Source organism: Tupaia chinensis, unplaced genomic scaffold (genome assembly GCF_000334495.1).
Source record: "Tupaia chinensis unplaced genomic scaffold, TupChi_1.0 Scaffold000232_3, whole genome shotgun sequence".
Taxonomy (NCBI): Eukaryota; Metazoa; Chordata; class Mammalia; order Scandentia; family Tupaiidae; genus Tupaia; species Tupaia belangeri.
Window position 1 is genome coordinate 978,122 of NW_006159709.1, and position 25,226 is coordinate 1,003,347.

The following is a 25,226-nucleotide window of genomic DNA, read 5'->3' on the forward strand; positions in this document are numbered from 1 at the left end:
TATTATTTTTTAAATTTCTTTATAAAATACCCTATTAGGGTCTATTAATTGATAAAAAACCATCAGATGACATTTTCAACAAACAAAATTGGCAATAGTTGAAACATCTGTACTATTTCTGTTATTTAAAGGATATTTTTTAACCTGGAAAATGACTAATTACTCAGATTAGCCTCATATCACAATAGCAAAATAAAGTTATCTTTGGATGGCTTCTAATTTGCATTTAAATTATTCCCCTTGCAACATTCTGTAAGCGCAAGCAAATGAATGATTGTTTTGAGTGACATAAACGTATTCTCCTGAGAGAGGAATAAATCATCTACAAAACTAAAAAATAGAGGTTTTAGCAGAGGCCTCTAAAAAATATAGGAATCTGCATTTTTTTCTCATAGAGCTTTCTAATAATGCACCAGAAGAAGAAAAGTTCTAATCTAATTTCTCTCTCTTTTTTTTTTTTTGAGAGATTTTCACTGTAGGGTGCATGCGCTCGCCAGACAGACAGAGAGAGACATAGAGACAGAAAGCGAGAAATCACCCCCCAGGGGGGATGGTCACGCCGCAGTCCCTTCTCCTCCATTCTCCTCTCGGGATCTTGGGCACGCACGCACATGTGCCCGGTGTGAGTTTTAAGCCACCGGGTCCGGGACACGAACCGTGGTCGACTACGTGGGAGCCCAGCGACATAGCCATTACGCTAACTGCTGGTTCCCTCTAATTTCTCTTGAGAGGTCATGTGACAACGGTACACATTGGGAGTTGAGCCATATTGAGGTTAAAAATCATGTGATGTCCTCAAGTACAGACTTTCTTTTACTGTTCTTTATCTTTACTGTTGTCTGTCCTTGTTGCTGTAAAATAATTTGATGTTGTAAACCAGGAGTGAACAGAAGATTCAGAGGAGAGGAGGGCAAATAGAAAGATCCTCACCTATAAAGGATCAGAGCACCTATGGGCACTGGGTTAAACTTGGATGTCTGGATGGGGAAGAGCTGCCCTGTTTCTTTGTTTTTAATGTTCACTTTATTCATGATGGAACATGTATACATGTATAAGAGAGAGCAGGAGTGAAGGGAGCACACTCCCAGGGGCTTGTCACACTTTTATCCCTTTCCTCCATTCCTTTAGCCCGTCACATCCTGGACACTCACACATGGACCCAGCATGTTCTGGCTGAACTTGACAGGGATTTGAACCACTGTCGCTATGTGGGATCCAGCTTCGCTTGAGTGGTGCATTACTGCTGCACCAACAGAGTCGGCCCAGCTGTCTCATTTTTGTTGTTGTTATTCTCATGTGCTTCTGTTCAGAAGATGAGTTAAGAGTCAGAAAAACAGCCTAGGGACTGGCCTACTGTAGCCTGCAGTCCAATGCCACCTGCTACCTGTTTTATAAATGAAGTGTTCTTAGAGTATGCACTACTGCTACAGAGCAGAGCAGCTCTGATGAGACCATTTGGTAGCAGAGCAGAAAAATGTACTCTGTCCTTTCACAGAAAAACTTTGCCTTCCCTTAACTTATACTCTAAGAAGCTACTGAGTAGACAACTTTCCAGGATAGTTAAGCTTTTAAAATATTAAAGGATGTAATTATATGCTTCCTGTGGTAGGGAGGGAACCCTGGAGAGATAAAGCTGTTGCAGTGCTTGTACATTCATTCCTACCTTCACCAGAGAGTGACAGTGCCCTCTCTGGGACAAGGATGATGCCAGGCATTCAAGGTACAACACTAGCAGAAAGAGGCATGGATCCTCTTCTCATGAAGAGAAAGGCCAGGGTGTACAATGTAGATAGTGTACAATGTAGGGTAATATCCCTGCTCTAGTGGAGCTTACCTTCTAATGGGGGGCAAGGCAGGGAAGGAGTATGATATATGGAGACTGGAGATTAAATGACCAGGGAAGCACTTCCTGAGAATGTAACTTTGAATAAAGGTTTAGAGGACTTGAGAGAGTTAGCCATGTGCTAGAGTTTCTCTATAGAGGGAAGAAAAATAATGGCCCATAACTGAAAAACAATGTGAGGACAAGATTCTTTTGTTTGTTGGTTTTGGTTTTGCCATAGGGTGAGTGCACTCACCAGAGAGAGAGAGAGAAAGTGAGAAATCACCCCTCCAGAGTGGATGGTCATACTGCAATCCTTTCTTCTCTAATCTCTCAGGATCTGGGACACACACACACACACACAGTGTGATTTTCAAACGACTGGGTCTGGGACTTGAACCACATGGTCAGCCATGTGGGATCCAGCATGTAAACCTCCATGCCACCTACTGTCCCCAAGATTTTTATTATTTTTTTAAGTTTGGTAATTAACAGCATGTTAGTATACCAATGAAAATGATTTAGCAAAGAGAGAAAAATGGACAATGCAGGCAGTTTCTGGGGAAGTGTCTTTGAATTGGATGGCTTAGATAAGGATTGATCTAGTGTACAAGAGGAGAGATTAGCTTTAGTATTAGAATGAGGGCAGTCTATCCATGATAATTTAAGAGAAAGTAGAGTATATGGGTACAGATGCAGGTAAGTAGGTAGTTGTTATGGTTGGAAGTTATAAGTCATTTTCTAAACGCTTTAGTTTTTCTTAGCATGCACAAAGGCTTTGAGGCAAAGTAGAACACGGTCTAATCAAGAAATTAAAATAAAGGTAATATAATTGAATTAAAAAGTAAGCAGTAGCATGGAGCAAGATGAATCTGAGGAGGCTGGCGGGATGTAAAAGATAGTTGGACTCAGGACATCGCAATGGTAAATCAATGGCGAATGGGGTGAAATCATGCTTCAGAAACTATCATGGTTACTATTAGAGATTAGATGGGACAGTAGCACACACATCTTCATGGTAAGAACAGTCAGAAAGCTTTGCAGTAATCTGGATGAAGAGCAATGGCAGCTTCATCTAGAGCAAGCTTTGCAGTCATCTAGATGAAGAGCAATGGCAGCTTCATCTAGAGCAGAGGCAATGGGAGGAGAGAAATAGTAAGCTTTTAAGCAATATATAGGGGTGAAAAGACAGCCTTATCATCCTTATATCTGGGTGTGAAAAGATCGCCTGCATAAAGAACAAGGAGTGGAGAGCCTGGAGTGAATGAGAACACTCAAGAGAGAGAACCGAGATCCTGGTTTAGAACTTTGAGTGAGGAAGCTGGACATTGTCAAGAGGAGAGCCAAGCTCCACAGGCAGGATGGCTTGTGGTGAAGAGGCCAAGTGTGAAAGGACCAAGTGCTGCCTATTAGAATAGTATGGCTGGGGCTGAATGCCAGTAACTTCTGATTCCTTCCTCCCTCCCTCCCTCCCTCCCTCCCTCTCTCTCTCTCTCTCTCTCTCTCTCTTTCTTTCTTTCTTTCTTTTTTTTTTAAGAGGTTTTTGCTATAGGACACATATGCCTGAAAGACAGAAAGAGACAGAAAGTGAGAAATCACCTCCCAGGGGGGATGGCCATGCTGCAATCCCTTCTCCTCTCAGAATCCTGGACACGCACACACACACGCCTGGTGTGAGTTTAAGCCACCAGGTCCAGGACTCGAACCGCAGTTGACTACATGGGAGTTCTGTGACATAGCCATTACCCTAACTGCTGGTCCTAGTAACTTCTGGTACTTAAAAACTCCTGAAATTGGGTCAGCCAGGTGGCATGGTGGTTAAGGTGGCTGAATTCCATATGGTCTAGTGTGTGATTTGACACCCAGACCAGGCTATTTGGAAAATCACACCTGGCATGTGTACATGCATGCCCAAAATCCCAAGAGGAGAATGAAGGAGAAGGGATTGTGGCGTGGCCATCCCCCCTGGGCAGTGATTTCTCGCTTTCTGTCTCTAATGTCTCTCTCTGTCTGTCTGGCGAGTGCATACGCCCTATAGTGAAAATTTCTCTAAAAAACAAACAAACAAACAAAACCTTCTGAAACTATGTTGACTAATTCACTTTTAAGGAAAAGTGTTGAACTTTCATACTCATAATGAGACCAAAGTAAAGGTCAAAATCTTTGGGGAAGATTGAGTCAGAACCTAACAAATATATTGTTGATTGACTCTATGTCAGTGGACACTTCTGTTCTCACATTCTAGACCCATCAGCCCATCACATCTGTCTTCCATTGAAGTTTCTTTCATGGAGCCAATTGCATTTTCATTTCTGCACCTCTCCTAAATATGTGTAAAACACAGAGTTGGTGAATAGACTCCTTCTATACATCTTACAGATATAAGTAGCCTGCAATATGTTTCTGTCCTGCATATCATTAGATATTCCTGCTCATAAATAAGTACAGCCCTGTAAGTCCTGTCAAAGATGTTACTATTTGATGGAGTTAAGACATGGCTCTGGGAATAAAAGAATAAGAGCTGGTCTCAGGAGACCAGTCCTATTAGTCAGACTGGGTAGTTCGGGATCTTAGAGGTGTTTTCAAGCTGAGAAATCAATGCATGGAACAAGTCACCCTCCTTAGAATAGGGCTGTGTTTCTCACCAGAGCAATAGGAAGAGGACTTTTTTTTTTTTTTTTTTAACAAAGGCCCACATTAAATTAGAGGAAAATTCCATCTAACCATGGAGTATACTTTACTAAGAAAAAGGTTAGCATGAAAAGTCAAATAGGACCATTTTAGGCAGATATTTTCATAAGAGCTTGCTATTACTTACAAAGATTTACCTTCTTCATGCTAAGGTTAAATTAGGATAAGGAATCTGTGCTTCGGAAACCAGTCTGTTTCTATGTTCTGTTGTTTTCCTATTTTTTGTATGGCTTGATGCCATTGAATTCTAGTAAAAAAAAAAAATCCCTTTAATAGACTGCTGGGAGATCAAAGCAGGGAGTGTGAATGTTACGTGCGTGGGCAAGTACACACAGGGGAGGGGAGAGTGGTTGTTCACTCATATTTCAAATCTGGAGAGCAATCTTGGTCAAAAATCTTTAAGTCACTCAGATGAAGCTTTGGTGGCATTAGAATGTTATTGAAAAAAGAGAAAATAAATCTGATTCTCACCCTTCTGAAATTTTTGACCAGGATGCAGAATAGAGGCATAACCTTTAGACTGAAACTGGAATATAGAAAACAGATTGTCCACATATTAATAAAAAAAAAAGGAAACATGCTTTAGCAACCTTGTGAGCCAAGCCCTATTATTTTCTTTTTTTTTTTTTTCAGAGAGATAGAGATTTTGCTATAGGGTGTGTATGCTTGCCAGAGACACAGAAAGAAACAGGGAGACAGAAAGCAAGAGATCATTTTCCCCACACACACCTTCCGCCCCAGAGGGGATGGCCACACTGCAATCCCTTCTCCTCCATTCTCCTTTTGGGATTTTGGGCATGTATACACACGCTTGCCATGAGTTTCAAGCTGCCGAGTCTGGGATTGGAACCATGGCGGGCCATGTGGGAGACCAGCAATGTAACCATTATGCCATCTCCTGGTCCTGAGTCAAACCCTATTCTTAAATGCTTTTGTTCTCACCTTGGGAAAAGTAACTTCAATTTTGTCCTTTTCTCTTTCTTTAAGTTTATTTTCTTTCAGAGAAAAACAGAAAAATAAACAGAGGGAGACATTCCCAATTGGGTGCTTTGTCCACCCTCAGCCATCCAGGGTCATGGGTGTGCACATGGCACGCACAGGGAGACCTTGGAATGTGAACATGGAACCTTCCCATATGGCCTCAGCATCACATAGTGTTGCATTATTGTTGCACAACCACAGTTGACCAAATCTGCCCCTTTCTATAACTGTCAACTTTGGATCTCTGCAGGCTGGTTATGTTTACATTTTCCTCTTCTCTTCTTTCCAGCCATCTAGTCTCCTCTACCAGGCAGATTCAGGCTTGTGGGGAGAGGGCAGCTAACACTTGTACCTGAGGCTGATTCAGTATGACATCCTGTTTAAGAGCAAACTTTTTAAAATTAATATAAATAAAATACAAATTGAATATTTCAAATGAGAGAAGTAACTACAAATTAAATTTCCAAGTAGATATACTGGGTTGTTGGAAAAGTCACAGCACATTTTTGTATAGAAAAATATGTCAGGAATTTTCCAGTGACCCAATATATCATAAATTCACAAAATATTACAAATGATATCACTTTATTAACTGTTCAACAAAGGACTTAAACCACTACTGCATTGCTAACAGAAATACATGAGATTGGGTGAAGTATAAAGAAATAGAAATTTATTGACTCACAATTCTGGTGACTGAGAAGTCCAATGGCATTTCACGAAATGGAAAGAGAACTATTTAATAGACTAGAACACAGTTTGTATTCATGTAGCCATCTCTCTGCTGTGCTGGTCTCATTCCCTCTGATTATAAACTACCAAAACTCAACCATAGAGGCCCCAACATAATGACTTTATCACACTCAAAAGCTCCAACGTGGGATACCATGAAGGAATTAAGTTTTCACTTAATACTTTTATGATACAATCATGTCTCAACACATGAGTTTTGATATACATCCAGAAACCACTCACTAAAATGAAATTCCCAAACATGAAAATTTGGGAGACAAACCATTGTCAAAAACTTAACAAAATAACAATGAAATTGCAATATTTTCTATGAAGAGATTAGAAAGATAATTCAAAATTTTCAATGGAGCGTTTGATTTTTTTTAAGTTCGTAATGGCATATAATTTAAGGTTGTCAAATTTTGAGAAATCTTTTATATTTCTTTCACATATGAGCTATAAGACTTCAGGACAATTGGTTTTTTTTTTTTTTTTTTGATGTGTGTGTTTGGTAACATATACTCTTTGTTCTTTCACAACTTGTCATTAAGATCCTTACCACAGTGTCATAATGTAAGTTTTAGATCATCTTCATTAGTGTCAGCATTTTGTGTCAAAACAGGAAAAAATTAAAAATTTTTTCAGTGTGCTAGTTTGATTCAATTCTCTTCATGAATTCAATTGTCAAGTAATCCAAGAGCAAATTTATCATTTCTATTTGAAATTTTTCTCTGCCTCTTAATGAATTACCGCATTTAAGAAGATCTGAAAAAAGCATTGTAATTTGTTGCTTCATATCTGAATAATTTCTATTGATTTAAGCACTTTGTCTTATTGCTCTTCCCTCTTCTTCCAATAATTATATTTGAAAATTTCTCTTAGTCTTTATGTGTTCTTACTTCTTCATTAAAAAAAAAAAAAGTTTAGGATAAAAAAGGACCTTTCAGGGACTAGCAGATGACGTAATGGTTACATCACGACTCCCATGTCTACCATGGTTCCAGTCCTGAACCTGATGGCTAAAACCCACTCCAGGCACATGTGCGTGCATGTCCAAAATACTAAGAGTATAATGGTGGAGAAGGGATTGCAGTGTGACCATTTCTTCTGGGGGATGATTTCTTGCTTTCTTTCTCTCTGTCCCTCTCTGTTTCTCTGACAAGTGCATGCCCTACAGCAACAAATCTCTTTAAAAAAAAGGGGGAGGGAGCAGAAACCAGCAGATGGCGTAGTGGTTATGTTGCTGGACTCCCACATAGTTGACTGCGGTTTGAGTCCCAGACCTGGTGATTTAAAACTCATGCTGGGTACATGTCCATGCATGCCCAAGGTCTTGAGAGGAGAAGAGAGGAGAAGGGGTTGTGGTGTGATCATTCTCCCTGGGGGGTGATTTCTTGTTTTCTGTCTCTCTGTCTCTCTCTGTCTCTCAGTGAGTGCATGTGTCCTATAGCAAAAATCTCTCTTTAAAAAATAAAAATGGATCTTTCATATACCTCCAAATAGGGAGTCAGTGATTTCTCACTTTGTTGATTAAAACATGCAAAACATCTTTCCAAAATCAGTTCTTGATATTGGAATAATTTTTATTTTACTTTTACAAATTCTACCAAAGCATGGGACTCAATAAACATGTTCCTATCTCCCACCCCCAAAACCTGAAAGGTTGTTATGTAAGCAGTGAACACTTTGGTGTAAGCTTCATTACCTCTACCACAGGATGACCATACATTGCTTCTCCTCTTTATCTCCACCACAACCTACAAAGTCACCCATGCACGCCAACAGCATACCTATACTTTTAAAAAAAGTCCTTTTCTACAATATATATTCTGTAGCACTTACCACCATCTAACATACTACATATTTTATTTACTTGTTTATTGTCTATCTCCCTACTCTAAAGTTTAAACTTCACAAAGGCAGGCATGTTGTTTCCTGGGGCTGTTGTACAAGATACTACAAACTAGGTGACTTAAAACAACAAATATTTATTTATTTATTTTCAAAGGGACTTTTGCTGTAGGGCATGTGCTCTCTCCGCAGATACACAGAGAGGTAGAGAGACAGAAAGCAAGAATTCACCCACCTTCCACTCCCCAGGGACAATGAACACACTGCAATCTTTTCTCCTCCATTCTTCTTTCAGGATTTTGGACATGCACTCACACATGCCCGGCATGAATTTCAAGCTGCCAGGTCAATTACTGAAACCACGGTCACCTATGTGGGTGTCCAGCAATGCAATCCTTATGCCATCTGCTGGTCCCAAAACAACAAATATTTATTTTCTGTGGGTTCTGAAGACTCGAAGTTCAAAGTTAGTAGGATTGGCTCCCTCTGCAGGCTCTGAGGGGTAATTGGTTCCATGATGCTCATGGCATTCAGCAGCTACGGACAACCCTTGGTGTTCTTGGTTTGGGGCTTCATAAATGTCTTTCTTGTTTTCACATGGTCTTCTTCTCTATTTGTCTCTATATCTTCTCCTTTTCTGTCCCTTAATAGAACATTCTTAAAGAAGCCATGAATCATTGGACTTAAGGCTCACCCTACTTCAGGATGATCACATTTTGAAATCCTTACCTTAATTTTATCTGCAAAGAGGCTTATTACAGATAAGACTACATTCTTGTTCCGGGTGAACTTATCTTTTGTGGGTCATAGTTCAACTCACTCTGGAAGGTAAAATTTGCCTGTTGCGTTGATTGCCGTATCCCCACCACAAGAATCAGAGACTAGAATGTAGAAAGTGCTCAATGAAAGCATGCGGATTAGATGTACCAAGGGCTTACAACATGCGGGACACTAAGCTAGCAAGTAGAGCATTGGAATGTAACTATTCCTTCAGTAGAATTTGTCTCCTCTTCTCAGTTCACATATAAGTTATTTGAGGACAAAAACTCTCCTATGGTGTTTGTACATTTTGTATTTCTTTTTGTACATTTTGTATTTCTTACAACAATACTGTGTATGTAGCCGAAACACAAATAATAGATATGGGTTAGAGTCATTTAGGATCACTGTTGATTTTGTTTATCTAGCCATGGAAACATCCTGTTCCATCTCCTCCTCTTGGTAACTTATGTTTTTGGAATGTTAAAGAAAAATCCAAGACACCATCAAATTTTAAAGGGTTTATTTCAGTATGAAGTTATGAATATGAATTGAGGAATACCAGACCAAACAGGTTTTATGTTCCAATGGCAAGACATCAGAAATGATTATTTCCTGGGGAAATGTGAAAGCAAAATGGAAATTATTTTGATTGGTTTGCAATTACAAAATTGCCTGTTTTCAACACTTTTTTGGAAGGTCCCTGGACATAACCATGTTCAGACCTTCCACTGAATATGGGAATAATAGAATGACTTCCTTTCGTTATGTTGTACTTCTTTGCTCCTTAGTTACTTAATTAGACAATAAGTTTAGAGTCAAAATATGTTTGGGATGACCATCCACTTACATTTTCAGAACAGAAATTAGTATTACACTCTCTTAAACAAAATCTCATTAGCAAAAAGAAGTAGGAAGTAGTTTATAGCACTTGAAGTCTGGCACCTGATGTCCATTTATCTGATTTCTAATATATTAGAATTAAAATACTATTTTTCTCAAACTTTATATACATTATACATATAGTGAAAAATATATATTATCTCCCATTTCTCAATACCACCAGCAACCACTGCTTCCCATATACTTATACCACGAGGTGGGTGTCTAGACTATCAGTATAGAACATTTTCAGATGAAAAATTTAGATCCAGAAAAGTTGACTCTTTTGCCCCTGACTAAATACACTCATACACACACAGACACACACGTACACACCGATGTACATACATTAAGTTTCTGATCTGATAGCAGAAAAAAATAGATCATTTTTTTACAGAAGATTAGGTAAAAATATCTAATACTTTGATGATAAATATCACACATGAAGTGGCTCTTTATTCTACCAGTACTTGGCAATCAAATGTATAACTCCAACTAAGAAGGCTTAATTCATCTCAAAAATATGTTTTAAGAAAAAAAAATGAGACTATTATATGTTGACTAGTTATTGGGATCACAGTCTGATTTTTAATAGTCTTATAGTTCTAAGAATTACATTCTGATGCTTTCTTAGGTATAGATGTCATTATTTTTAGTGAAAGAAAGTTTTCAACCTTAATCTCATCAAAGCACAAAGAAGGGCCAGCAGGTGGCATGGTGGTTAAGGCACTGGATTCTACATGGCCAACTCTATGTTTGGAGTTCCAGACATGGTGGGATTATCATTTCCGTTTTTATTGCTAGTCTCGTTAACCAAGCTCTCTACTGAAAACATTGTAAGAAATGCTTAAAACTAGATTCTAAACAAGCATATAAAATTTTGTTTAATTACAAACTTTATAAATTTAAATACAAACTTTAATTCTGAAAGCATGCCCCTTTATTCATTTTTAAATACAGGAATACAATACATTTAGCCACTGCGGCAGGTAAGATGCTAAGATGTTGAGGCTCACCCAGCTAGGATCACATGAGAAACCTGAGTTTGATTCTCAGTTCATTCTAAAGGCCAAGAGTGGTGGTGGTGGGATGCGGTTGTCATCCCAGGGACTTGAGAGGCTGAGGCAGGAAGGTCATAACAAAGCAGCACTTTGTCTTAAAGAAAAAAAAAAAGAAAAGAATAAGAAAAAATATGTATAAAATCAGATACACACAGAGAAATAAAATATTTGAAATTCCCTAGTAATTTTCAGCTTACAAATGGAAACATTTGTTTGCATTTAGTGCACAAGCAAACAGGGCCTGTCTGCTTTTGCTTCTCTGTAACACTCGGGCTGTTTCTTGTTTGTTTTCTCCTTGATGGTATAGGTACACTGCTGTTACTGAACTATTTTACGTCACATAAATATAAAATGATGCCTCTCCTATGATTGCAGCTACGGCCAGGCCACATTAAGCCACCAGTAGTGGACTGATGGACACTGGTAAGAACAGTCAGGGAGATCGAGTTCTTATGTGAAAGGACAAGGAGGCCACTATTGTGTCCCAGGGGCCAGGGCCCAGAGACTGAAGGTTGTTGAATTTAACCAAAGAGCACAGTGGTGATTGGGCCTACCAGAACTCCTTTTTCTCCCATTAGAAGTCAACATCCTATTGTGGGGTAACAACCTGCTTTGATTTTCAGGGTTTCTTGCTGCTTAAGATCTGATCCACTCATCTAAATTCTTACTTTTGCACTATTATCCAGTTCAGAGTCAGGTCAGTTGCCTTTTTGCCTTTGTCTGGGGATCAGAAGTACACAGTTCTATAGATGAGCTCTTATTCTTTCTTCCAAGAAAGAAAAAAAGTATTAGATAACAGTGTCAGTAAGGAAGAAAGGCGCAGCCTTCTCTGAAACACAAGAACATAGAGTGGGGCACAATACAGGGCATTCAATTATTTCTCATAATAAGTAATAACAGCCCCACATCAGAACAAACTTGGTCCTGAATTTCTCCATGGAAAAGTGGAATCTGACTGAAAGCGGACCTAAGGGGAGAGGGATGGGTGGCTGAAAAGGAAGGAGGGGACTCTGTGTAACTGGAATTGAAAGACATGGCTGCCATAGTTGTGAGAAATCTCAGCTTCTGCCTGCTATATTTAGAGAATTAATCTTCAGAGCTGACTCTTTCTGTGGGTGAAATGACTAGGACAAGAATATTTAACAGGAAATCCCTCCCAGCGCTAGTTGGAATCCTCAGGCTTGGACGAAGAGGAGCGAAGTTCCTGCAGTATCCTGAAAGCTGGGAGTCTGAGCAGATTCAAACCAATTTGTGGGCTATCCCCAGGGATTCCCTCTCTATTTTGAGCAGTGGACTGGACTTGGATGGGGCAGGATGTTCTTGCAAGTTGGCAGGCACTCATGGAACAGAGGCGCTGATTTGCCACTTAGGCTGTACATGCCCATTGAATTGCTAAGCAGACGTTGCCTGGGAGAAGTACCTGCTGAAATGCAGATGATCACTAGAACAGGGATTAGACGTTCGCCAGTGTCAACTGTTAGAATGTTTTAATTTTTAAATAAATATGATAAAAATTCAAACAGTAAGAAAGTGTACTAGTAAGTAATTATCTTAGTTCCCCTGTCCCTCTCTTGATGCACATCATTATTACCAATTTCTTACTTGAACTTATAGAAAGAATCTAAATGAGGTGGTCTTAAAAAAAGTTAATTAAAAATGTGTATTATGAGAAAGCTATGCATGGATTTCAAAACATTTTTTATATAAATTATACTTTTAATTCTATTTTTTTCATGGTTATACATATATAATCATATATAATAAAATTTATTTATCAAATATGTACATTGAGTATAGTGTAGGAAAATAAAAATTAATTATAAGACCAGAAGATGACATAATGGTTACATTGCTGGATTTCCACGTAGTCGACCACTTTTCAAGTTCTGAGCCTTGCTTAAAACTGAGGCTGGGCAGGTGTGCATATGTCCCCAAAATCCCAAGAGGAGAATGGAGGAGAAGGAATTGCAGTGTGGCCATCCCCTCTGGAGGGAGTGATTTCTCACTTTCTGTCTTTCTGTCTCTCTCCAGTTAACACATACACCCTATAGCAAGATCTCTTTAAAAAGTCAGTTATAATAATTGCAATCATTTTAACATATTTTTTTCTGTTCCTTCATATTTACTCTGTTTTAAACCTCAAAAACTATAAACTTTATGCTAATCTAGGAAAAAGTATATAAATATTTCTGTTGAGATCTTAGAAATCAGTTATATCCCTTAATATTTTTAAAAATTTCTATAAAGCATGCTGAGTGTTGAAAATTTTGAAAATATAAAGAAGTATAAAGAAAGAAATTGGGACCAGCAGGTGGTGTGGTGGTTAAGGGTACTGTATTTCCACATGGCCAACCACGGTTCAAGTCCCAAACCTGGCAGCTTGCTTTCTCATTCCCCCCCCACCCCTTGCTCTATCCCTCTCTGGTCAAATTAAAAAAATAAATAAATAAATAAATAAATAAATAAAGTTAAATAAAATAATTCTTTAAAAAATATATTAAAAATTAAATTTAAAATAATTGTGCTTCAACATTAGTAAAAGTACTATTAATATTTTGTATTCTTTTATGTTATTTGTGTTCATATATTTTCAGTTCTATGTATATATATATATATTAAAGATCAAGATAATGTATATTTATATTATATTATTTTTGACTTTTTTTGTTTTTGCCATAGGGCTCCTGTGCTTACCAGAGACAGAGACAGAGACAGAAAAAGCGAGGAATCACCCCTCACTGGGAATGGTTACACTGCAATCCATTCTCCTCCAATCTTCTCTCAGGATTTTGGGCATGCACATATATATGCCTGGCGTTTTTCAAGCTGCTGGACCCGAGACTCATACTGCACATTTGGCAATGTGAAATTTAGCTGACTTAAGCACCTAGCTAGCCTGAGAAAAATTTCTAAAGAAGGCTTTTGAGGAACTAGCAGGGTGTAATGGCTATGTCGCTGGACTCCATGTAGTCAGTCGACCATGGTTTGAGTCCTGGACCCGGTGGCTAAACTCACGCCTGGCGCATGTGCATGCATGCCCAAGATACCAAGAGGAGAATGGAGGAGAAGGGATTGCGACATGTCCATCCCCCTGGGGGTGGGGGGGCGGTTCTCACTTCCTGTCTATCTGTCTCTCTGTCTTTCTGGCAAGTTCATGCACCCTATGGCTAAAAAACCTCTCCAAAACAAAAGAAGGTTTTTGAGTCAAAGGATATGTTCATACAGATTTAATATATGTTATGATTTCCAGTTTTATGTAACATACTTTCTCATAGACTAAACAAATATTTTTGTGCACTTCTTATATCTTCAGAATTGTCCTGTGCATCATTCATAAGCACAAACTCATTTAATGCAAATATTTACTAAATTTTGCAAGTGGAACCAAGGAGAATAGGCTTTGGCACATCTGTGGCATTCACCTGAATCTTTGCAGAAAATATTCTCATTCCAAGTATGGTAGTAATATCTTCAAAGATAAAGAGGTTACCTTCAGGGCAGTGTCATTTTGCACCTGGGTCTTTGAGAATGAAAATGAATTTGTATTCAGGTAAAATGTCTTTAGACCTGCCATTTCTTAATAATAACAACAAATTCTGACTTGCTAATTTTTCTGCTTTTCCCCTGCTATCCTTGAGTCTGAATCCTTCACCTGAATATATTCTTTCATGCCGAATGCTGCTCAGATAACTGCCAAAATATTAGTTCAGTAATCAGGAACTAGGAAATTGGCTTCCTATACTAAAATAATTTTGGGGAGGGACTCTTTTAGAAAAACCTCCTAAGGATTGAACATTGAGTGAGCTCTAAAATTAAATGTTCACGAAGTCCTATTATTATTAGGTCATTGGGAAAGTCATAACGTATTTTTCTATGCAAAAATGTGTCATGACTTTCCAGATGACCCAATAATTCTCCTTTTAAAAGATGTATGGTTTAAATCATATAGTAAAGTAGGTGGGGAATTACTGCTACTTTTCTAATCACATGTATACAGATGCATTCGGTAATATTTCAGAAGTCCACAATATATTTCTTGAAATTTATAGTACCATGAGAAATATAAATAATTCAAAAAGGACTTGGCCTGCTCAACCTTTGTATTATCTTGCCGTGAAGAGATTGAGAACTGTGAAATGATATTATTAAATGTAGATTTTCATACTTACCAAATTATATATTCTGAAGCATTGGGGTGCTTTTATGAACAAATTAACGTTCCACTTTATTTACAGTGTTATAAAGTGACTGTTGGGACCAGCAGTTAGCATAATGGCTATGTCGCTAGACACCCATGTAGTCGACCGCGGTTCCAGCCCCAGACCTGGTAGCTTAAACTCACACTGGGCGCATGTGCATGCATGCCCAAGATCCCGAGAGGATACAGGAGAAGGGATTGCATTGTGGCCATCCCCCTTGGGGGGGGGTGATTTCTCACTTTCTGTCTCTCTGTCTCTCTGTTTTTCTGGCAAGCACATGCGCCCTATAGCAAAAACCTCTCCATATAAATAAATAAATAAATAAAGTGACTGTTAATGAGGAATATAGTTGACTCCAATGAAGTTTTTATTTCTTTTCCTATGAAAACATGAATTAAACTTCAAATGGTAGTCTGTTTTATTTTTATGGCTATAAAACTCTAAGGAATATAAATATTTAACAAATAATTATTTTTGATGCATTTGACTAGCAAAATATCATGTATACTTCAATATACCAGTTGAACTTCTGAATAACCAGGACATGATTCTAAATACTATGTTTTTCATTTAAACAGAGCATTTCCTAAAGATTTTTAAACATTTCCGTATAGGTGACTAAAACAAATATTGTCTTATGTTTAATTGTATGAGACCAGTACTTCTTTGGTGACAGTTTTGAAAAGCAGTTAGACAAAGAAGATAATAAAACATTAGCAGACGAGCAGTGCCCCTCCTCCAACAAGATATGAGGAATAATATCAATACATATTTGTGGAGCTTCTTTCTAAGGGGATGGGTGTATTAGTTACCTATGCCTGCCTACCAAGTCACCCCCAAAATGTAGTGGCTTAAAACAACAATACTAGTTTATTTTTTCTCATAGTTTCTGTGAATCGGGGTCAACTACATGGGAGTCCAGCAACATAACCTTTATCCAAATATTTTTTACGAATGAGACAGATGACTTTCAATAGTTTTCCTAGAATAACAGTCATTAGTTGTCCCCCTTGGGGGGGGGTGATTTCTCACTTTCTGTCTCTCTGTCTCTCTGTTTTTCTGGCAAGCACATGCGCCCTATAGCAAAAACCTCTCCATATAAATAAATAAATAAATAAAGTGACTGTTAATGAGGAATATAGTTGACTCCAATGAAGTTTTTATTTCTTTTCCTATGAAAACATGAATTAAACTTCAAATGGTAGTCTGTTTTATTTTTATGGCTATAAAACTCTAAGGAATATAAATATTTAACAAATAATTATTTTTGATGCATTTGACTAGCAAAATATCATGTATACTTCAATATACCAGTTGAACTTCTGAATAACCAGGACATGATTCTAAATACTATGTTTTTCATTTAAACAGAGCATTTCCTAAAGATTTTTAAACATTTCCGTATAGGTGACTAAAACAAATATTGTCTTATGTTTAATTGTATGAGACCAGTACTTCTTTGGTGACAGTTTTGAAAAGCAGTTAGACAAAGAAGATAATAAAACATTAGCAGACGAGCAGTGCCCCTCCTCCAACAAGATATGAGGAATAATATCAATACATATTTGTGGAGCTTCTTTCTAAGGGGATGGGTGTATTAGTTACCTATGCCTGCCTACCAAGTCACCCCCAAAATGTAGTGGCTTAAAACAACAATACTAGTTTATTTTTTCTCATAGTTTCTGTGAATCGGGAAATTGAACAAGGTAGAGTGAAGCTGGCTTATCCTACTCTCTTAGATCTAAGGCCACAACTGGAAGACTCTAAAGCTGGATGGATGACACATCTGAAAGGTTATTCGCTCATATTGTATCTGGTAGTTGATGCTGGCTATGGATTAGAGGCGTGAGCTCCTCTTCATGTGGCCTCTCGCTGAGGGCTAGTTTGATCTTCCTCATCACCATAGTGGCTGGAATCTAAGAACAAGTATCTCAAAGAAAGAACCTGTACCTGTGTGCTCTTTTATGTCCTTCTTAAAACTACAAAAGATCACTTAAACCATATTCCATTGGTTGTATCAATCACAAGCCTCCTCTAAGACTCAAAGAGAAAGAATACAGATCCTGCCTTTCTGTGCAAAGAATGTCAGCCATAAATAAAATAATATAAAATCTATCTATCCAGCTTTGGAAAATACTTCCAAACCTCTGGTATAGGGTTGGAGGTAGGTTAAGCTAATGCTAGGTTGGGGTTTTATTGAATGGGGCATAAAAGCCTAGGGCTAGAAGTAGTGAGAGAGGTGAAGAGGGTAGGTGGGGTGATAATTTTATGAGCTAGATATAAAGGGTCTGAAAGAAGGAAAGATGAATGAATCTGCATTCTGCGATGGTTTTTGAGGGAACAAAGATATTCGAAGGGAGTATTTATGAAAATTTACTGTGTGCTCTGAGAAAGTGTTTTTTTCCGTATATTCCTGTAATCTTTAGAGAAAATGATATCCTATGGGATTGTAGAGCTGGCTTTATTTTTGGAAAAGATGCAATAAGTTGCTGAATATGGTCTCTGGGTAGAAGTAGGGGAAAAGTAGGGGACTACTAACCTGTTTTCAGAGGAACTTAGTAACAAATGTGGTTGTTATGGCCTGATGGTTGGTAATTCCCAAATGTCAGTGCAGAGACTGGTGCCAATCCATGGTGAAATTTTCATTGGCAGACTCTGAAATCAGAAATTAGACATTATAAATCTTTCACAAAGCTGAATTTGTTCAATGAAAGGAAATGACCTTTATTATGAGCTTATGTTCTAACATTTTTGGTTTTAAAATGGATTCTTTTTTTTTCTTTAATGAAATGATAGTGACTATAAATAGTACTTGTTTTTTGGGGGGTTTCTTGACTGTCCACAGTTGAAAAAATAAGTTGTTGACCACAGTGATACTTCAATTCCTAAAATACTTCAGTGTTCCTCTAAATCGCAGTGACTTTCAGTAGAAAACACTTTAGCCATTTTGCCTTAGATATTTTTTTCTGGATATTGAATGTAAAAAGATAATGTAAATTTATATGAACGCACAGAAAAAAAAATTTACTTTTTATACTCCCAAAGGAGTTTTCTTTATTCTTTCCTTCTACATACTATCAACGTGTATCCCTAAAACTGAGATTACGTTGAAATATGACTAGCACAATATCTTTTTCATATAGATTCACTGTAAGTATTAAATGCATTAATACTTATAGAGAACTTAGAATCCTGCCTGGCGCACAGAATGGATTCAAATATTGCTGTTAATGATATTATTTATTTTTCTGAAGTAGATCTTCTACTATCAAATGTCATTATTTTAAGTGTTCTGAGTTAGAATGTATATTATTTTATTCAGGTTTACTCTTACGTCTTAAATAATAGCTGTTATGTTTTTGGGATCTATTTCATTTAAAATTACTTAGAAAACCAAAAGTAAAAATAATAAGTAAAAACTATCAATAATAAAATAAAGCCAATTTCTAGGAAAGCCAAAGGTAATGACAAAATAAACTTTCAGTACAGGACTTGATAGAAAAGAAAGGTTTTTGTCCACCTTGTAATCTAGATTTAAACAATCAAAATGGCACACAGCTTCGATTGTCTTCAAAGATATCTTGGAGTTTTCTTCTTGATTCAAAGAAGAAATTATGTACCCTTTATCATGATTACATATCTATCTGTCCATCCATTCATATTCATTCAAAAAATGTATCTGTTTTTCAGAAATGAAGACAGATGGGATATCCATACCCCATCCAAAAAAAAAAATCTACCATGTATTTCATAACAATAAAATATTTACTGAGTACCTAATTATAAAATAAATCAAATCATTTATAAAATAAAATTTTTCATATGAATTTATGACAGCAGTTGGAACTTCCCTCTTATATTTTATCTTCTAACCATCCAACACCAGATGGAGGTAACCACCTAGCTATTGGGATTTAGATATTGTGCTGTAAACCTTGGTGCATAGCAGGTTAGTGTTAAATCAGAGGTTTTGTCCAAAGATATTTTGAGGTATGCAGAGTGAGAAATCAGAAAGTGATCTTTAAAACGAGTCTTGAAGAAATAACCAAAAATGTCAAGAAGATTTCATAATACAAATAAAATCTAAAGTAGCTACCATTAGACCAATACTATAGAATCATTAACTCTTATGTTTGAAATGACCAGTACTAATGAAAATTGGTTTAAATGCTTATTGGTCATATAGAAACTCTTAATTTTTGTGCTAACATGATAAAGTGGATTTGCTTAGATATTTTCATGTTTCTCCTTAAAATTATATAGAGAAAAAAATGCAAATGTCTTCTGTACTGTCTAAAAAGTATAAGGAAAAATGAAAAGGTAACATAAAAATTCCCCTATGTCAGGTCAACACAGAAATAATTTGCTGGATTTAATGTGTGGATACCACATGCCATATCAAATATAAAACATAGTAAGTGGCATTTTATGGAAAAGTTCTTGGTGTTGAAAGTGAAATATTTGTGTTTGATACTATCATATTGTAAAGAATTGATCCAAAGAGTAAGGTCACATGGATATAGATATTTCACTCAAGGAATGGGCTCCCAACTAGAATATGATGTAAATTGTCTACTTGTCATGCCTCATAGTTCAATCAGACAGTTTTGGAATTCCTTTATCATATATATTTTAGCACAAACAAGAAACCCTGTCATATAATCTCTCTCTCACTCTCTCTATATCTCTTACACACACAGGCACCCCCCCCCACACACACACACACATTCTGACATTGGACTCACTTTCTCTTGCGTGAACTTAAAATTTTGAATTCTCTGCCATGTGCTAGCTGTATAATCCTGTTATATATCTGTTTTAAAGAGCTACAAAAATAAGATATTCAGATCCAATCTAGGAAGTTCCAGCATCTATTCCAGAACAATCATAAATACTGGATGAGAATTTATAGATGCATTACCTTAAACTTACTTTGCTTCAATATGAGGCTAAAATAAGAGAATATGTGCAAGATGTCTGGCATATATAGTAGATACTCAATAAATATTAACTAAAACTAGGTATGAAAATTGAGCCACAAGGAAATGGTAACTTGCTCAAGGTCATTGTGGTATTAGGTTGTTGGGAAAGCCATGACATATTTTTCTGTTTTTCTATGTAAAAATGCATCATGATTTTACCAACAACCCAATAATTTTTTGGCTAATTAAGATTAGAATCCATATGATGATTCTTAGCTCAGTATTTTTTTTATACTAACCTATCTCATTACTTGACAATTATACACTTTCTTATGTTATTAACTTTTCATATGTGTGTGTTTTGCCTCTCCCAAGTCAATTGTAAGCACTTCAAAGGCTAAAAGCATAGGTTAGTGATGTCTTCATCCACCATAGGTTTTAGTGGAACACTCACTGTTGTTGAGGTTCAGCATTTGTTTGTTAAGTATGAATTTTCTACTGCAAAATAGTCAACCTGAAATTATTTTATTCATCTGTATTTCTCATTCCTTCTTTAGTAGTTTAGTGTATAAGAACAGTCCTCTGTACTAAATTAGGAGCGCACAGTGCACAACTTCTATCTCTTTCCTCTTTAACTCCCCAGAGAAGAGCATGCAGTTTTCTTCTTCTGTATTTGTGCAATATGAAGAAAATAATTGAATTCATCTATGCTTTGGTTTCTCCATATATAGAATTTGTATACAGCATTACTCAATCACAAAAGAATTCTGTTATAATTTAGCTTATTGTTATGTAAATTCAAGCATAATTCAGACCACAATATGATTCCAAGTATATAACAAGTACCCATAGGGAAAACCTGGTAGAACATTTCAAAAATAGGAATTATTTTTAGCTTTGGATAACAACTTTCAAATAAAGGAGCTCCACTCGCAGTGCATTAGTGGTGCTATTAACTACACTCACTAGTAAGCTAATGTTTGAAGTATATTTTATACACCTCTATGAGAATGTGCTGCTGTATTTAAATATCTCTATGTGAATGTACTGGTGTAGAAAGCATTGCAAATTGCTATCTTCATGCCTTAGGGGCTACTCCTCAGAATGAACCTCTCACATCCTTGAAACCAGTTGCCTAAAAGCTTCCTTGAAAGGCATCAATTCCTCTTTATCAGTATCTGTATTTCACATTTTAAGAATGTTATCAGTTTTCAGCAGCAAGAGAACATACTCTACAAGTTTTAATTTATCCTCAATGTCCAGGATGTAGTGAGTATCGACAAAAGGGAGTAGCTAGTCCCTCTGACATGAAGGACTACCTGGGCTGGTTTGTTCTGCAGACCTACAGTCCTTAACCTGTTTTCTAGCTCCCAAGAACCTCCTCAGCTTTCTACTGCTGACCTGCCTACCCAGAAATTCATCTCCTCTTTATGTAAATCTGGAAGGACTGGGAAGTGCTCTCCATAAAGATAGTGCTGGAAGGACTGTAGTTATATTCCGTTGAGAAAAAGAAACTTTAAGAAGACTTGCATATTGCCACATTGATTTTGAAGTTTCCTAGCATGTGACATCCCTCTAAGAATTCTTGGTTTCCAGTTTTTTTCAAGTTAGAAATGACTAGACTCTACTATGCCTAATCAGGAGCCTGACATTTTGTTGAGAATCAAAACTTTTCTGTTTGAAAACTAGGATGTGAGAGAAAGAACATCCAAGGGATACTATTGCATTATAAATGTGTAGAACATAATAGTTTGAAGAGGAGAGACTTTCTGATGAGTCAGAATAAATACTAGAATGTAATACACAATTGAAGAGCCCCAGTTTAGACAATGTGGTAATGAGTTACGGGCCCATGAAGAAAGATAGCATGCTAGCTCATTTAGTTAAATAATGAGTTTTAATATGCTGTAGCATTTTATCAATTAAAGAATGTTTCATAGTCATCTTTCATATTAGGTGACTTCAAGTAAGAGAGGGCTTTGGTCTGATAATATGATGGGCAAAACCAGCTTGTCATTATATCCTGGCAATTGCTAAAGACCCCACAACTAGATGCAGAGGCTCTTGTGTTTGACCAATTTTGTGTAAGTTAAATTAGGAAGATGACTGCCCTTCCTCAAGGCACAGCATGCTAGAAATGCAGGATCCTTTGAAAAGTCTTTCATCCAACATTCTTTCTTGTGAAAGACAGATTCTGACGTAGCAATGTTTGGTTATTCTCTCAATCCTTGTTCACCTAAGGCACAGTATGTGCCTTGCCTACCTTTATCTCCTTTAGCTACATGGAGACAAGAAGGTAATTCTCAACACTGCTGACCATGGGAAGCTGTGGGATATGAGTTCTAATTCCAGTAAATTTCGGTGTTATGTTATGGTCTGTGTTATCACTGTTCCAGTATGCCAGTGTCACCATCTGTGACTAGAGCCTAGTGGAAGGGGCAGCCTCAGTACTTGGGTGGCAGATGTGACAGATAGGTAACTTGGCCAGAATGAGCATTACTAACTAGAATGCTGTCCCAGCCCCCTCTGAGACCGTGTGCAGTGTGGAAGGCAGCTCAGACAGGGGTCGGTTTGTTCAGGAGTCCATACATTAAGATTTTCTGAGCTGTTCCTCATCATTTTCACTCAGCAACGAGAGGTGGCTCATTTGTGAAGCTATCAGCTGTAGGTTTGAATGTTGTAGTGACTAACTGGTCAAAGGGCTGCTCTCTGCTGGCTTCTCAGAGGCTGTTGGAGTGACACAGCTGCCTTCAGACACTTCACAAGAGCATGGAGCCCCACCCAACCATACCTAGATCATTCCTATAAGTGAGAGCTGGTTGCTACAAAGGGACAGCTGTTTTTAAGAAAGACACCCAAGAATCAATCTTTGTAGTCTCAACATTACATACCACAGTCTTGTCCAATACCACTAGATCACCTTTCCTCATCACCAATTTATTGGCATTCAGATTTGGAACATGATTTCTACATGAAAAATGTTCCTTACTATGTTTTATTGAAATCTCTAGTAGAGCCTGTGATATGCGAATGATAGAAAGCAAGAGGAAAACAAGAACAGTGCAAAGTGGCAGTTGAGTGAGAAAAGAGACAGGAAGGTGATGTTTCTATGCCCAATTTCAGCTGAACATAAATTATTCACTTATTTGTTTCAGTCACTGCCCCAAAACTGAAATGTCCTAAGATAAAAGGAGACTGGGTCTTTATTGGATCCTGCCTCTCTTAAGTTGATCCTCTTTGGAAAACAGCACTAATTCCATATAGTAGTTCAATCTCTGAAGTAAAAAGCCAGGCTGTGATTTAAAGTGTTTTCAGTATTTTTTCTGGTAGATTTTTAGTGATTTTTCATGAAAAGCACTTGACTCAAATGTTATTATTTCATCTTTTAATCTTTTAGTCGCAGTAAATGATATTCTCTTCTGATACACTCCTCTCAAAGTAGCAGAAGTGTATGTGGCAAATTGCCTTTCCTACTATTTATTCTGCTTCAGCAATGCAGTATTGAATGTATTGAAACTGGGACAAATTAGCTAAACTACTTCTATGCACTCTCAAAAATAAAACAGAAAAACTGAATAATACTGAAATTATATGTTTCTCAACAGTTTAATAAATTTGATAATATTTCAGACAAATTTGTACTTTAGTGTTTTAGTAGTATTTAAAAGATCAAAGTGCATATTTAGTATTTAATAGATCTGAATGCATATTTTAAATAAAAATAAACTTTTTGTGAAGGGTTACTATTTATACTTTATGTATAAGTTCATATTGTTTGTGGAATTTTTGGTTTGAACACATCTGGGTTCAACTGAGAAGACTAGAGAGAAAACGATGCAACGTGGAAGGAAAGAGGAAGAGAGGGGAGGAAAGAAAGGGATGGAGAGAAACAAGGGGGAAGACAGGAGGGAGAAAGGGAGATGGGAGAAAAGAATAAGAAATAGCTCCAGTCCTTGAAGGGTAGTTATCTTAAAAATTGTACTGAAAGGTATCTTTATCTCGAATGAATAAAGAGGACATTGCAATGTGATCAAACAAAAAGTATGTCTATATATTTTCTTAATGAAGACTTTCCTGAGATGTAAAATAATTAAAAACTAGAATGATACAGAAAGGGAATTCATAAAATCTATCCAGAGAGATTTCAAAATAACTTAGATATGGAATCTGTTAAAGGGAAAAAGTGGTCACATGGCTCTTCCAAGTCTTCCACACTTCACTCCATGGCATTAAGTTAACACTTCTTTAATCTCCCCTGAGTCAAACCAGATTTCTCGGGAGGATAGTAGATGTTCTCTGGATATACCCAGGTCTGTGTGAGAGTACCTCATGGGTATAGATTTTAAAAGTTTCTTCCACAGATATATCAGCACATTAATGCATGATTTGGCCCCCAGTGACCATCCTTCCCTGCATTTCCTCATTTGCCATTTATTTTCTTGCTTCCTTCAGTCCATCATAAGAGTCCCTGGGGAACAGCATAAGTGCTTCCAGGGCACTCCTCTAATTGCACAGTCGTTGCTACTGTACAATTAAGGTACTTGGATATTAGAACATGGTAATGCTGAGAATTCTGCAACATCATTCTTCAGGGGTCAGGAGCAATTAGAACACCTGAGAAACAAAGTCTAGAACCAGATACAGAAAAGAGCTAGCTTTTATTTGAGTTGGTCCATTTATCTGTGCTACACACATGAACCATTGGTTGCCAGGACTGCAGAACATTTCAAGAGGGGAGGGGATAGGCCCAGCCACAGTAGCATAGGATGTAGCATACTGATCTGCAGTGCTGGAAGCCACATGACCAATGTGGGTTTGAATCCACAGTTGACCTGAAACAGTCTGTGTATGTGTGTCCAAGATCCTGACTAGTTAGAGGGCTAGGTGAAGGTCACTGTGTGATGAGACTGTCGAGTGCCTCTGTCATTCTTGCTCTTTCCTCTTTCATACATGCATGCACAGTCTTGCTCTTTCTCTCTGTCTTATGAAAGAAAGAAAAAAAATAAACTTTATTTCTAAAAATGGAGGGGAGGAGTTGGGGTTGAACTTTTTAGATAGGTCTGTCACAGAGAGAAAATGCTGTTTGCATATGGAAGAGTTCAAGTGGCTACAAATGGGAGCGAATCCTACATGAGAGGTGAAAATACTCTTCCCTAAATTTTACATTCAGCCTTAGCAGTAAGCTAAAAAACGTGGTTCAGTAAAGAAAATGTGAGTCAGTGGGAAAGCAGCACTATTAGAATGTAAGAAATAACTATGGTATTATCTTGCTCAGGGTTTTCGTTGTTGATGCAGGTGTTGTTGACACTCACAGAAGAAATAAGAG